The sequence below is a fragment of the Giraffa tippelskirchi genome, chromosome 2 (assembly GCF_054371585.1).
Source record: "Giraffa tippelskirchi isolate mGirTip1 chromosome 2, T2T-mGirTip1v1.2.pri, whole genome shotgun sequence".
NCBI classification, from domain to species: Eukaryota; Metazoa; Chordata; class Mammalia; order Artiodactyla; family Giraffidae; genus Giraffa; species Giraffa tippelskirchi.
Window position 1 is genome coordinate 152546195 of NC_137276.1, and position 13972 is coordinate 152560166.

The following is a 13972-nucleotide window of genomic DNA, read 5'->3' on the forward strand; positions in this document are numbered from 1 at the left end:
TCCTCAAGAGGTGTTCTTGTAGGCATGTCTGTGGTCACATGCATCCTCACAGTTCTGAGGACCGCAGGCCCCATCATTCTCTTCCAACTTCAGACCTGCTTGTGGGCCAGTTGGGGCCATCCGGGGTAGGGTCTCTGCCTCCCTATTCGTCAGCCCCTTCACCCCTCACCAGCTTGTGGTCCCTGTCTAAGTTTTCCCAATTCTTTAGGGTCCCTGAAAATGCCACCGAAGGTTCGGTGGCAGTCTGCTTCTTTGGAGGTGGCTTTGTGTGGAGAGCAGTGGAATCGGATCTGTGATCAGATCCCAGCACTATTACTGGTGATAGAAGGGCTCACCTATATTAATTAGCTGGGTAGCCATGACAAGTCGACCTTTGAACACCTCCTTGGGGTCTACATAAGCTCTCAAAGTGATTCCTCTGTGACCAGTGTATGATTTGGAGGGCTATCATATGAAAAAGCAGTACGTTTTTTCTGAGTGACTCCAGAATAGACAGATTTGTGCTCAAAGGAAGGAAAAACTTGAACAACTCAAACTGCCTTCTTACGGTTCCGATCTCTGGAACTGTTCAGCCCCATGACTGTCTATTTGAAGGGCTCTTTCAAATAGGAGGCAGCATTAGATGGCCTCTAGGCTGGCTCCTAGTTTTATGATTCCACTAAATAAGAGCCTGTATGTGTGACAATACAGACCTACACTGCAGGCCTTCAGAAAGTTGAGTGGATTGCAGCAGTTGAGAAAGACCCTACAATAAGTGTGTAAGGTGAATTTGGGGGAATTTGGGGTAGGGAGTTGGGTAGAAAATTCAGGCAGTGTCAGCCTGCTCTCCCAGGAAACAGAGCAGAGAGAAGGGAGGAATCTTGACACAGGGAAGTGCCCCCTTCCACTCTAGAGAGCGTGTCCAACCCCCGCCCCGGGAGGCTGGTTCTTTCACTACAGCCTTAACAGTCAGGAGCTGGCTAGGTTGAAAGGCCTCTGCAGTCCTGGCCTCCCTGCTTCTGCTGGCCTTAACCACACTCACCAGTGCCTCAGGCAGCCTTGCTGGTCCCCTGTGGGCGGGGGAATGCAGAGGGATCATGGATCCTTCCATACAAGTCTACACAGCAATTGAAGGTACCAGTCAGTTGCTTATTTCAACATTGGAATTGCTGTCAAGATTTGTGGGATGTAGACAACTTTAGGTAAGTCCTCATTGGTTTCCAGGCAAATGTAAGCCAAGGAGAAGGGACCATTTACCCTCACTGGCCATTCTCCAGCCTAGTCTGTCCTTAAGGACCTAACATCCTACTAAGAGGGCTTCTCTGGTAGCTCAGCTGGTAAAGAATATGCCTGCAATGCGGAGACCCTGTTTCGATTGCTGGGTCGGAACAATCCCCTGGAGAAGGGATAGGCTACCCACTCGTATTCTTGGGCTTCCCTGTTGGTTCAGATGGTGAAGAATCTGCCTGCAATGTAGGAGACCTGGGTTCAATCCCTGGGTTGGGAAGATCCCCTGGAGAAGGGCATGGCAACCCACTCAGGTATTCTCGCTTGGAGAGTCCCCATGGACAGAGGAGCCTGGCAGGCTACAGTCTATGGGGTTGCAAAGAGTCGGACACAAGTGAGCGACTAAGCACAGCACAGCAGCAGCATACTACCAAGAGCCGCCTTCCAGGCCTGGGTCAGGCTCACCCTCAGATGGCAAACCAAACAACGCCAGCATCAGAGCACTATGGCTCGTCGCCAGCCTGAGTGTGTAGACGGGATGTCAGAGTCTGGGAAATCCCACAGGCTAGCAGGGTGTGCCCCAAACCTGGCTGAACCTGGAATGATGGACTCCCCCCAACCCTGCCCCCCTCAGTGCACTTTACGTGTCCCTCACTGTAAGCTGCTTGCCATTAGCCTTGTGGTTCCCACTTGCCTGGATATCTTTGAAGGCCAGACCCTGGCTTGCTCATCTTTGCATCTTCTGTCCCTCTCACAGTTTGGGTTCCCTGGGAAGCAGCTTGAAGAGATTGGAATGTTTATTAGTGCAGTGCTCCAGATTGAGCAGAGGGAGAAGTTGAGCTACAATGCAGGCCCAATGAAGGCCTCAGTCAGCCCCACATTCTGGAGCTGGCAGAGGTGTTCTGAGTTGAGGCAATGGGTCCAGCCTTATTCCACTGAATTGAACAGTCTCTGAGTACTGGCTGCCACTGGAAGGAGCTATGAGGACATTGGAAGAGGACATTTTCATCAGCTGAGGCAGTTACCCTTACGGGGTGACAGCTAAGGACTTGCTGCCATCAGCGCTCAGCAGCTAGTGTGCCAAGTCTTTTATTCCTGAAAGCTCATCACAGCAACCACTCCCATGCCTAGCACGTAAAGAAGTGCTCAGTAAAAATGCTTGCGTGGACTTCTTTGGTGGTCCAGCAGTTAAGACTCTGCTTCTACTGCAGGGGATGTGGGTTTGATCCCTTGCTGGGGAACTAAGATCCCACATGCAAAAGCTTGAGAAGTGAATATTTGGGGGAAATTGAGAAAAAGTAGGGAATGACATTGGAGAAGGAGAGCTTCCAGCCCTAAAATCACAGGGTCAGAGCGGCAGAGGTAGAGGTGCACAGGCAAGGGCTTGTGGGCTCCTTTGAGGAATGAGGAAGGGCTCCTTTTTCTGGGCCAGAGCCTTGATATGAAATGAAAGCTTTGGGACATGGTATTATAGAGGTGAATTTTTGTTTTCAAACGTCTCCTTGTTTTCTTTCAAAAGAATTACTAAGAAAATGACAGTTAATAGTTATTGGGCTCTTGTTATGTAAGTGGCACTGTAATTGCTTTACCTACACGAAATCCTCACAACCCCCACACTGGCACAGTTATTGTCCCCTTTTTTATAGATGAGGAAATGGAGTTGACATAGTGGGAGGATACAGGATCATCTGGCTCCAGAGCACAGCTCTGAGTGGCCACACTGCTCTACCGCTCAGCTCCTAGTGTGACATGCTGAATAGTGAGAATTTATTAATTCCATCACTTAACTTAAAACTCATCATTAATTGCATGGGATGGGAAGTGGGGGATTTGAAGATGCTTCTCTCAGGAGAGCAAGATGATGAGTAAGGAATACCTGGCACAACGGCTGACACAATCTACGTGCTCAGAGATTCATTCATTAAGTGATTCAAAACGTGTGGAATAGTGGAAAAGTCATGCACTGGGATTAGCTCAGCTCTCCCACTGACTGCATGTGTGCTAAGTCACTTCAGTCATGTCCAACTCTTTGCAACCTTATGGGCTGTAGCCCGCCAAGCTCTTCAGTCAATGGGATTCTCCAGCCAAGAATAATGGAATGGGTTGTCATTTCCTCCTCCAAGGGGTATTCCTGAGCCAAGAATCGAACCTGCTTCTCTTGCATCTCCTGCATTGGCAGGTGGGTTCTTTACCACTAGTACCACCTGGGAAGCCCCACCACTGACTACATCTTAGGCAAATCAACCTCTCCTGAGTAAATTATCCTTATCCATAAAATGGGCATAATGCAGTTTATCTTGCCCATTTTGTGGGTAAGAGAAAGGGTTAAATTAGATAAGTTCCTGTGTAAATGGAATAATTTTTTTTTTAATAAACCGTAAAATGTCATGGATCCAGAGGGTGTCATTTCATGGGAGGAGCGAGAGGACAGCAGCCTGGAGCCTCCTCTGGAGACAGGCAGACTCTCACGAGCACAGACAAGCACTCCAGGCCATCATCAAGATGATGGCCCCAAGAGGGCCACCCCACAGTCCTCATCTGCTAAACCAAGAATCAGAAAGCCTGAATGCAGGAGCACAGTGTGAAACTCTGCCTGGAACCCACTGAGTTGCATGGGGAGAGGCAGAAATCACCATGCAATTTCAGCCCATACTAATAATATGTGTAAGTCATACCCTGTTGGTAATTCTAGGTTTCTCTTTTCTTTATGTTAAATAAATGGGTGGTTTGGAAGTGACTTCTGCTGCACTGTATAAAGAGACCTTTGAAACTCTAAATTAAAATAAATATTTGTCAACCCGTGCTACAGCATTTTTAACACCAAGGAATGCTTTCACAAATGTTCTCTTTCAGTCTTGTCTCAATAATCTTGTTTTACGTGACTCTTGCTGAGTTACTCCCATTTTATAGAACAGAAGCTTGAAGCAGAGAGATGTTATGTGTCTTGCTTGGGTTCAGATACCTCTGTACCTGCAGAGATGGGGTGGTAACCAAGGTATCCAGGTCCCCAGCCTTCTCACGTCTTTCAGATCGGCTGTTCTCAACTTTGCTCTGTAACTATTCATACAGTGGGCGAACTCATATCACACATGCCGGTGAGTATGCCCAGGGTCATGTGCCCTCCAGTCCGTTTAGGAAAATATTTTGATCCCAGAATGAGGGGAACCAACTGTGAACCTATTTTAATTTGCTTTAAAGCTGTCAATTAGGGAGTAAGCTCTGGAGTCAGAACTACATTCAAATCTGGATCCTATTATCTAACAGCTCTGTGACCTTGTCAAATTAAGCTTCTCTGTGCCTCAGTTTCCTCATCTATAAAATGAGAATAATAGTCCTTACAGGACTTCCCGGTGGTCCAGTGTTTGAGAATCTGTCTGCCAATGCAGGGCACAAGGGTTTGGTCCCTGGTCTGAGAAGATCCCACATGTCATGGAGGAACTAAACCTGTGCACCACAGCTACTGAGCCTGTGCTCGAGGGCCCCCAGGCCACACACTGAGCCTGTGTGCTGCAGCTACAGAAACCCACGGGCCTAGAGCCTGTGCTCCGCAACTAGAAATGCCACCTCAGTGAGAAGCCAACGCACCACAACGAAGAGCACTTGCCACAACCAGAGAAAGCCCACGTGCAACAACAAAGACCCAGCACAGCCAAAAATAATTAAATTTTTTAAAAAATGGTCCTTACATTGTAGGGTTATGGTGACTGTTAGATAATATAAGCAAAACTCTCATCATAGTGTTGCAGGCAGATTCTTTATTCCTTGAGCCACAGGGAAGCCCTCCATAATTGTTAGCCATTATGATGATGATTAGTTGCGACCTTCACTGCTTTATTGATTTTTAGTGAAATGTTACTTAGAGTATCCTACCACTGAAATCCACTGTGTTTGGTCATGGTGCCTCAGTCAAAAAGACAGGTACCCACACCTCCTATTTTGTGTCCTTGAACCTAGAAGGACCTTTTCTTGGATTCTTCTTCCACTGAATAGATATTTTCTTTGGATTCTTCTGCACGCACACACATGCCCCTCTAGTTCTTTCTGAATGTTGTATATTCAATTTGTTCCCTTACTCAATACTTTGCTCCAGATTGGTGACTCCCCATCAGTGTAGGAGTCTAGGGTTGGTTTTTTTTGTTGTTTTTTTTTGACTGATTGAGACCTTTGAGCATAGTCATTCTGAACCTCTCACCACCAAGGGTTTCTTCCTCTTTCTTCTGCATGAACTCTACTGTGCGGCACACTCAACTTGGGAGTAGAGTTATCTTCGTGTAAAACTAGTAAGAGGCAACAAGCAGTGGTTGAGATGTAGAAGCCATTCAAGAGTTGGCAAATTGTGGTTTGCTAGTATATGTGTGTTTCAGGGTTGGGGGCACATTTAAGAACCATCAGGTTGATGAGCGTACATTTAGCCAAGGAAGAACACAAGTGAATTGAAGAGCACATGAAATATGATTCAAATCAAGAGAGCCAGAACCCTGCAATGGACAGACCAAGAATTGCTCAGTGGGGGTCCCCAGACCTGCCTGAGAAGAAGCAGACTCTATCTTGTTGCTCATCCCTCTGGCAGGTCTTGTCCTTCACAGACACTGAATGTCTTAGTCTGTCAGAGCTTGACACCACAGGGCCCTGAGCTCCATTCACTAACTCCCCCTCTCCATTCCAACTTTATCTGGTTTCTTTGGCTTGTGAGTAGTTTGCGTGACCCTTCTCACCCAGAGAGGATGTTCAGTTCAGTTCAGTCGCTCAGTCGTGTCCGACTCTTTGCGACCCCATGAACCGCAGCACGCCAGGCCTCCCTGTCCATCACCAACTCCTGGAGTCCACCCAAACCCATGTCCATCGAGTCGATGATGCCATCCAACCATCCCATCCTCTGTCATCCCCTTCTCCTCCTGCCCTCAATCTTTCTCAGCATCAGGGTCTTTTCCAATGAGTGGCCAAAGTATTGGAGTTTCAGCTTCAACATCAGTCCTTCCAATAATCACCCAGGACTGATCTCCTTTAGGATGGACTGGTTGAATCTCCTTGCAGTCCAAGGGACTCTCAAGAGTCTTCTCCGACACCACAGTTCAAAAGCATCAATTCTTCGGCACTCAGCTTTCTTTGTGGTTCAACTCGCACATCCATACATGACTACTGGAAAAACCATAGCCTTGACTAGACGGACCTTTGTTGGCAAAGTGATGTCTCTGCTTTTTAATATGCTGTCTAGGTTGGTCATAACTTTCCTTCCAAGGAGTAAGCATCTTTTAATTTCATGGCTGCAGTCACCATCTGCAGTGATTTTGGAGCCCAGAAAAATAAAGTCAAACACTGTTTCCACTGTTTCCCTATCTATCTGCCATGAAGTGATGGGCCCGGATGCCATGGTCTTAGTTTTCTGAATGTTGAGCTTTAAGCCAACTTTTCCACTCTCCTCTTTCATCAAGAGGCTCTTTAGTTCTTCACTTTCTGCCATAAGGGTGGTATCATCTGCATATCTGAGGTTATTGATATTTCTCCCAGTAATCTTGATTCCAGCTTGTGCTTCCTCCAGCCCAGCATTTCTCATGATGTAATCTGCATATAAGTTAAATAAGCAGGGTGACAGTATACAGCCTTGATGTACTTCTTTTCCTATTTGGAACCAGTCTGTTGTTCCGTGTCCAGTTCTAACTGTTGCTTCCTGACCTGCATACAGGTTTCTCAAGAGGCAGGTCAGGTGGTCTGGTATTCCCATCTCTTTCAGAATTTTCCACAGTTTATTGTGATCCACACAGTCAAAGGCTTTGGCATAGTCAATAAAACAGAGATAGATGTTTTTCTGGAACTCTCTTGCTTTTTCGATGATCCAGCAGATGTTGGCAACTTGATCTCTGGTTCCTCTACCTTTTCTAAAACCAGCTTGAACATCTGAAAGTTCACGGTTCACATATTGCTGAAGCCTGGCTTGGAGAATCTTAAGCATTACTTTACTAGCATGTGAGAAGAGTGCAGTTGTGTGGTAGTTTGAGCATTCTTTGGCATTGCCTTTCTTTGGGATTGGAATGAAAACTGACCTTTTCCAGTCCTGTGGCCACTGCTGAGTTTCCATATTTGCTGGCATATTGAGTGCAGCACTTTCACAGTGTCATCTTTCAGGATTTGAAATAGCTCAACTGGAATTCCATCACCTCCACTAGCTTTGTTCGCAGTGATGCTTCCTAAGGCCCACTTGACTTCGAATTCCAGGATGTCTGGCTCTAGGTGAGTGATCACACCATCGTGATTATCTGGGTCGTGAAGATCTTTTCTGTACAGTTCTTCTGTGTATTCTTGCCACCTCTTCTTAATATCTTCTGCTTCTGTTAGGTCCCTACCATTTCTGTCCTTTATTTGTGCCCATCTTCGCATGAAATGTTCCCTTGGTATCTCTAATTTTCTTGAGGAGATCTCTGGTCTTTCCCATTCTATTGTCTTCCACTATTTCTTTGCATTGATCGCTGAAGAAGGCTTTCTTATCTCTCCTTGCTATTCTTTGGAACTCTGCATTCAAATGCGTTTATCTTTCCTTTTCTCCTTTGCTTTTCACTTCCTGTCTTTTCACAGCTATTATAGGAGACTGGAATGCAAAAGTAGCAAGTCAAGAAACACCTGGAGTAACAGGCAAATTTGGCCTTGGAGTACAGAATGAAGCAGGGCAAAGGCTAATAGAGTTCTGCCAAGAGAATGCACTGATCATAGCAAACACCCTCCTCCAACAACACAAGAAAGTCTCTACACATGGACATCACCAGATGGTTGACACTGAAATCAGATTGATTGTATTCTTTGCAGCCAAAGATGGAGAAGCTCTATACAGTCAGCAAAAACAAGACCGGGAGCTGACTGTGGCTCGGATCATGAACTCCTTATTGCCAAATTCAGACTGAAATTGAAGAAAGTGGGGAAAACCACTAGACCGTTCAGGTATGACCTAAATAAAATCCCTTATGACTACACAGTGGAAGTGAGAAATAGATTTAAGGGACTAGATCTGATAGAGTGCCTGATGAACTATGGATGGAGGTTCGTGACATTGTGCAGAAGACAGGAATCAAGACCATCCCCAAGAAAAAGAAATGCAAAAAAGCAAAATGGCTGTCTGAGGAGGGCTTACAAATAGCTGTGAAAAGACGGGAAGCGAAAAGCAAAGGAGAGAGGATGTACTAACCAGTAAAAATGGATTTTCAGGGCCCCTGTTGGCTGCGTTTCTAGTGATAAGTTAATAAACTGACACCTGGTTAATGCATCAGTCTCCTAAGTTTCAGTAGCGTGAGGCAGAAACCCTTAGCTTGATCCAACAATGATAATAATTTATTGGGCACTATGTTCCAAGCTTTACTCTAATCACTTTACATGAATTAACTTGTTTTATCCCCACAACAAACTAATAAGGCATGGATTATCTGCATTTTATAAGCGAGTAAATGGAAATCCAGAAATGCTTTAAAAAACAAAACTAAATTAAACTTGCCTAGGTCTACCCAGTTCCTGAGTCTCTGAGCTGGGGTTTGCCCTGAGTTCAGAATAGGCCCAATGCTTCAGCTTGCCCACTCTAGCACAGAAAGACACCCGACCATGTTGGCGTTCAGGATCTGAGTGATAAGGAGCAGCTCTGTGCTATGATGACCTCAGCAGTACGAGGCCCTAGGGTAGCCACACCTGCCAACCCACCTGGAGCATACCACTGTATTTGGAAAAAATTTTATTTGTGAAACAAACCAAGTTTGTCAAATAATTGTTTTCCCTTTAAAATTTAATCAAAGACTTCCCTGGTGGTCCAGGGGCTAGGACTCTACACTTGCAATGCAAGGGGCCCAAGTTCAGTCCCTGGTCAGGAAGCTAGATTCCACATGCTGCAACTAAGACCCTGTTCAGCCAAATTAATAAAATATTTTTTAAAATTTAGTCAAAGACATAATATGGTACTAATCACAGTTTCTGATAAGCCTTAAGTAATCACACTTGCTGACCCAAGTTATTTCATTCCAACCCCAAGAAAGAAACACTCTGTTTAATTTAGCTTGGACACCCTTCAGTGACAAATCAAGGTAGACAGTGCCAGGAAAATAAACAGAAATTAGAACAGTTGCTGATAAGGGAGGAAGGGAAGCAACATAGTCTGTCTCAAAGGAACTTTCTTTTTTTACTTACTTTTTTCTTTTTCTTCTTTCTGTATGAAAACCGTTTCCTCCTGAAATAATCTCTCATAATATACTCTGCATATAAGTTAAATAAGCAGGCTGACAATATACAACCTTGATGTACTCCTTTCCCAATTTGGAACCAGTCTGTTGTTCCATGTCCAGTTCTAACTGTTGCTTCTTGACCTGATACAGATTTCTCAGAAGGCAGGTCAGGTGGTCTGGTATTCCCATCTCTTGAAGAATTTTCCACAGTTTGTTGTGATCCACACAAAGTGGTCCACATTTTGCTGTAGTCAGTAAAGCAGAAGTAGATGTTTTTCTGGAACTCTCTTGCTTTTTCAATGGTCTGACGGATGTTGGCAATATGATCTCTGGTTCCTCTGCCTTTTCTAAATCCAGCTTGAAGTTCATGTACTGTTGAAGCCTGGCTTGGAGAATTTTGAGCATTACTTTGCTAGTGTGTGAGATGAGTGCAAGTGTGCGGTAGTTTGAACATTCTTTGGCATTGCCTTTCTTTGGGATTGGAATGAAAACTGACCTTTTCCAGTCCTGTGGCCACTGCTGAGTTTTCCAAATTTGCTGGCATATTGAGTGCAGCACTTTCATAGCATCATCTTTTAGGATTTGAAATAGCTCAACTGGAGTTCCATCACCTCCACTAGCTTTGTTCATAGTGATGCTTCCTAAGGCCCATTTGACTTCGAATTCCAGGATGTCTGGCTCTAGGTAGGTGATCACACCATTGTGGTTATCTGGGTCATGAAGATCTTTTTTGTATAGTTCTATGTATTCTTGTCACTTCCCTGGTGGCTCACATGGTAAAGCATCTTGCTTACATTGCGGGAGACCTGGGTTCGATCCCTGGGTCAGGAAGATCCTCTGGAGAAGGAAATGGCAACCCACTCCAGTACTCTTGCCTGGAAAATCCCATGAACGGAGGAGTCCATGGGGTTGCAAAGAGTCGGACACGACTGAGCAACTTCACTTCACTTCTTCTTAATATCTTCTGCTTCTGTTAGGTCCAGACCATTTCTGTCCTTTATTGTGTCCATCTTTGCATGAAATTTTCCCTTGGTATCTCTAATATTCTTGAAGAGATCTCTAGTTTTTCCCATTCTATTGTTTTCCTCTATTTCTTTGCATTGATCACTGAGGAAGGCTTTCTTATCTCTCCTTGCTATTCTTTGGAACTCTGCATTCAGATAGGTGTATCTTTCCTTTTCTCCTTTGCCTTTAGCTTCTCTTCTTTTCTCAGCAATTCGTAAGACCTCCTCAGACAACCATTTTGCCTTTTTGCATTTCTTTTTCTTGGGGATGATCTTGATTGCTGCCTCCTGTACAATGTCACAAACCTCTGTCCATAGTTCTTCAGGCACTGTGGCAGCCATTAACTCTCTCCTTAGTGTCTTTTATGAGTAAGTTGTAGACATAATGTTCCGTTATTTCTAAGTACCCCATATACTGTTTTCTAAAAACAAGGGCTTTACTTACATAACTACAGTATAATTATCAAAATTGGGAAATAAACTTTGATACAATAATATTATCTCATCTAGAGATTAGATACTAATTTATCCAAATGTTGCCATATATATCAACAATTTCCTTTATATAAAAAGAAAAAATATATATGTTTGATTCAGGATCACGCACTGCATTTAGCTGACCTGTCTCTTTAGTCTCCTTCAATCTGAAGCAGTTCTGTAACCTTTCTATATCTTTCATGACCTTAACATTTTGGAAGAGTACAGAATATTCATTTTGAGAATGTCCCTCAGTTTGGGCTAGTGTGGTGTTTCCTTGTGATTAGATTCAGGCTGTGCATTTTTGGCAGGAATATCACAGAAGTGAGGCTGTACCTTCTCAGTACATCTTATCAGGAGGCATGTGATGTCAATTTGTCCCATTACTGGTGATGTTAACTTTGATTACTTAGTTAAGGTGGTGTCTGCCAGGTTTCTATGCTTTAAATTGCTATTTTTCCCTCTAATTAATAAGTATCTTGTGTAGAAGAAATACTTAATTTTTATGTAATTAAAGTCATCAATGTTTTGCAACAGTGATTTGTTCTTTTGAAATGTTTTAGTCCTTCCCCTACCACCCCTAGGTAACAGATTTTCTGCAACATTGTTTTTCTATCATATAGTTTTATTTTTCTTATTTATGTTGTAAATGGTCTAGAATTCACTATATATGTATTGTATATGAACATGGTTTCACCTTTTTCTATATAATGAACCAGTTTTTCCAACATTATCTACCAAAGAACCTATCCTTTCTTCAATGATGATGATGCCACATTTGTTGCATAATAACTGAAGCAACTTAACATGCACACATATTCTCATTTATATCATATCACACACATGGGTCAGGTTCTCTATTGGTCTACTGGTAACACTAGCATACTGGTTTGATTACTGCAATCTTGTAGTATGTCTTGGTATCTGGTAGGGTAAGCTGATCTCTTTCTTCTTTTTATATGTTGATTGCTAATTTTGAAACTTTTTTCTCTATACATACATACATATATATATATATATATATATGAGTAAATTTGTTACACTTCAGAAAATTCTCACAAATTTTAATTGGGATTGCATTGAATGTATAGGTTAACTGGAGAAAAAAATGAACATTGTTAGTTTTCTAACCATTCCATCCAAGACAATGGAATACATTTCTAGTTATTTGGATCATCTTCTGTGTCCTTTGAGCATTATAGTTTTCTTCATAGAAGTCTCATATGATCTTGTTAAATAAATTCCAGGATACTTTATAATTGTTGTCATTGTTGTGAAAGCATCTTTTTTATTGAATGTTCTACTTGGTTACAGCTGATGTAGAGATAAGCTATTGATTTTTGAAGATTGATCTTATATCTAGCTACCTTACTGAATTCTCTCCCTAGTTGTAATGGTAAATTCTATGTATACATGGTTTACCAAATAAAATATGGTAAATTTTGTTGTATGTAAATTATACCTCAATTAACCTGACATAAAATATTAATTGGGACATTAATGGAGGCTAAAACTTGTAGGCAAGATCTTGATGAAGATCAGGAGAGTTACATAGAATCAAGCAATCACTACAAAAGTACTTATTTAATTACAAAAAGAAAAAAAGTGAAAAATAGTAGATTACAGTGAACAAATCTGGCAACATTATCTGTGATAATTCAGACAAAATCTGAAGGCAATCTGCTAGAGAATTCCCTCTTGCTGGAGAGGTCACCTTTTTGGTCTATTCAGGCCTTCAACTGATTAGGTCAGACCCACCTACAAGGGCTTCCTTGGTGGCTCAGCTGGAAAAGAATCTGTCTGCAATGCAGGAGACCCTGGTTCAATTCCTGGGTCAGGAAGATCCCCTAGAGAAAGGATAGGTTACCAATTCCAGTATTCTTGGGCTTCTCTGATGGCTCAGATGGTAAAGAGTCTACCTGCAATGCGGGAGGCCTGGGTTCAATCCCTGGGTTGGAAAGATCCCCTGAAGAAGGGAATGACTACCCACCCCAGTACCCATTCCAGTATTCTGGCCTGGAGAATTCCATGGACAGAGGAGCCTGGCAGGCTACAGTCCATGGGATCACAAAGAGTCAGACATGACTGAGTGACTAACAGACACTACTTACTTATAATTCACTAACTTAAATTTTTCTTCATTTTTTATTTTATATTGAAGTATAGCTAATTAACAGTGTTGTGGTTTCAGGTGTAGAGCAAAGTGATTCAGTTATATACATACATTTGTCTATTCTTTTTCAAATTCTTTCCCCATTTAGGTTGTTACCTAATATTGAGCAGAGTTCCCTGTGTTATACAATAGGTCCTTGTTGCTTATCCATTTTAAATATTGCAGTGTGTATGTGTCCATTCCATACTCCCTAACTATCCCTTCCCTCTTGTAAATGTAAGTTCATCACTAATTTAAATGTTAATCTCATCCAAACTCATTCTCCAAGTTGACATATGAACTGCCAACTAAACACAATGTGTGATCTGGATTCGATGGGAGAAGGAAATATTTTGAACAACATTTTTACAACAATTATTGAAATGAGAATATTGACTAGTTTAGACAATAGAACTGTTTTCAATGTTAAATTTCCATAATTTGACAACTATGCTATGTTTATGTAAAAGGGTGCCCTTGTTCTTAAGAAAGATATATTGAACTATTTAGGGTTAAGAAGCACAATGTGAAGAACCTATAGTTCAGAAAAATGCTAATCTTGAGATTTTTGTACACTTTTAAAAAAAATTATCTCCAAATCAGAAGTTAACAAATTAATTGTATGTCACTTTATGTTTGATATCTTTCATAAGGAGAAGGATCTGCCACTGTCTTGTTTCCTGCTGTGGCTTCCACCTAACCATACAACAAGAAATATTTTTTGAGTGAATACTAATGAACTAAGCCATCTTCCAATTTGGGTTTCAAACAGGGGCTGGGATTTTGGATATTAAGTTTGAGATAGGCTTCGCAGGTGGTACAGTGGTAAAAGAATCTGCTTGCCAATGCAGGAGATGTGGGTTTGATCCCTGGATCGGGAAGATCCCCTGGAGGAGGACATGGCAACCCACTCCAGTATTCTTGCCTGAAGAATCCCATGG

At 42.7% G+C, this 13972-nt stretch overlaps 1 long non-coding RNA gene across 1 annotated transcript; it reads left to right on the forward strand.

Annotated features, from left to right (window-relative positions):
* Positions 1-3329: 3329 nt before the first annotated feature.
* On the forward strand, positions 3330-4046 carry LOC145538720 (uncharacterized). Its single transcript, XR_014077202.1, has 2 exons — positions 3330-3385; positions 3604-4046. It is a non-coding gene; the product is annotated as an uncharacterized LOC145538720 (long non-coding RNA).
* The last annotated feature ends 9926 nt before the right edge of the window (positions 4047-13972 follow it).